Here is a 2,218-nt window from a genome sequence, read left to right as displayed (position 1 = left end):
ACTTTGTCCACAGTTGAACTGGACAGACTGGGAAGAGGGGCCCGATCTGGGGCTGGAGGAGGGCTCCAGGCATTGAAAAGATCCTTCGGTGTTTTGGCAAACCTGAGGTGGTATGCAAGGTGAGTCTGGGAGGGAGCACTCATCGGTGTCCACACAGCCCCTTTCTGGTGACCAGTGATAACCTTGGCTACAGCAAGAAGAGTCACTGCAGAGTTTTGTATTGTAACAGGCGAGACCATCGCCTACAAAGCCATCTTTACAAACACAAGAGACCATGTGCTTGATGAAAGAGTCGCCTCTTTCTTGTGACTCCAGGCAGGCAGCGTCATCATGACATGAATCGCAACTGGTGACAAGTGTCCCTGTGAAAACAAAGACTGTGATTTATGCTGTTGCTAATTTTAAGTGAAAATATATAAAATAAAATAAAAGTGAAAATAAAGATTTTAGGTGCAATTGACATTAATTAACCCTTATTAATTTACTAAACTTTTCTAATTCAGGATAATTTATGTTTAGGAATTCTGTGAGTAATTACTTAATCATTAACAAATCTGCTCAAATCTCACTACAGAGTGATACCAGAGGTACAAGTGTGTGATTGACAACAACAGTACTACGTATTTATTATATATTCAATTAATATATTGGCAATGACCTAATTAAAACCACAACTGAATGAGAGGTTTTAAGTAGTCTCTTAAAACTGCAACTGTCTCAGGGTGGATTATTATTACAAAAGCATTTTGAGCACCAAAGCATTGTTCAGGCTCACAGAACTTTATTTTTAACCATTTAATTTGAGGTTTTGAATTGAAATACATCAATATGTGACACAAAAAAGAGAAAAAGATCCACAACAAAATCTATATCTATCTCTCACAAATATATATTTTTAAATAAGGGAAAGTATAATTACACAGTAAATATGTATCATAATGTCTAATCTAAGATGATAAGATGTCAGATGGCTTACCTGAAATGCTTCCTGTACAAATGTGCAAAATTAGGAACAACAACAAACCCCCAGGCATCCCCATTATGGACCACATCCACGACACAACTTGCTGAAAAAGACAAAAGAGCTGTTTTAAAATATAAATTTCAAATTATGCTGCCATGCATAACATTCATTACTTTGCTTGTCTTACCTTGGAGAGACTGTGTGGGAATCTAGCAGTTGGCGAAAAAGTTGAAAGTAAAAATGACCCAGTGAGTTAGAGTGTGAGAATTTATAGGTGTTCAAAGAACCTGAAGCAATCATTGGTGAAACAATGACCCATTAATATGTTTCACAACTGATACATATGACATCAAAAGAGTTACTTATTAATCAAAAAAAGACAAACAGGATCAAATTCAAACATAACTGGCACACAAGCCCTGAGTCAACATGTTTTATGGTACCACAATCAATCTCAGGTCAGTGTTGAAACATATTAAAGATCTTCAGATCTTTGTATGTTTGCACATTCCAACGTTACTGTATCTACCGACTGTCAACAGCAGAGAGTTGGGTTTTTAAGCATAAATTCTTTTTTGCTGAACTTGGAAAAAGTAATTTGACCAAATAATCTTAAGAGCTTTCACACATCACAGTTTTAATTTCCGGTCTCACTCAGTGTAAGTGTGCAAATGTCACTGACATCCATTTCTGAAAATAAATGTTCAAGGATGAACATGCAGTTGTAAGCAGGTTTCAAAAGATGTCAACATTCGTCACAATCCAAGAATTAAACTGGTACTAAACATCTAATCTAAACAATTATGCCTACATAGCATGCAAATGTTGGACCCCATCTTGTGTTTCTGCATGATGTATTTAATGGCCTAGCCTTGAAAAAGTGTTTCTATGAATCAGACAGGTTTCTTTACAATTAGGAGAAGTTTGTAGGGACAAACATGAAAAACAGCATTGCACAAGAGGATGGTTTCTCACATTGCCCCCATTTATTGTGTTTTTATCCTGCTAATATGTCACTTCTTATCACTATTTACTGGAATCATTGTGCTGTCATATTTATATACTTACTTTCTCTTCTTTATTATTCCTAGGTAAATGGTTGACTTGGTGCTTTGTTCCAATACAATAACATTTTTACACACTACTAGTACTTGTATAGTATATGGTAAATGGTAAATGGACTGCCTTCCTAGTCTTCCGACCACTCAAAATAAATAAATAAAATAAAAACTTCAATAACTAGGCCTCAGATAT

General features: G+C 35.8%; 1 long non-coding RNA gene across 1 annotated transcript; it reads right to left on the bottom strand.

The window, feature by feature from the left end:
- Nucleotides 1-6: 6 nt before the first annotated feature.
- Nucleotides 7-1,225, bottom strand: LOC118327288. The gene is made up of 3 exons (XR_004796682.1): nt 1,152-1,225; nt 977-1,067; nt 7-362 (listed from the first exon to the last, which is right to left on the bottom strand). It is a non-coding gene; the product is annotated as an uncharacterized LOC118327288 (long non-coding RNA).
- Nucleotides 1,226-2,218: the final 993 nt, after the last annotated feature.

The sequence above is a fragment of the Morone saxatilis genome, unplaced genomic scaffold, assembly GCF_004916995.1.
Source record: "Morone saxatilis isolate NCDOM2014 unplaced genomic scaffold, NCSU_SB_2.0 Contig17, whole genome shotgun sequence".
In the NCBI taxonomy this organism is placed as follows: domain Eukaryota; kingdom Metazoa; phylum Chordata; class Actinopteri; family Moronidae; genus Morone; species Morone saxatilis.
Note: the sequence above shows the minus strand (reverse complement) of the source record. Positions and strands in the feature narration are given on the sequence as shown.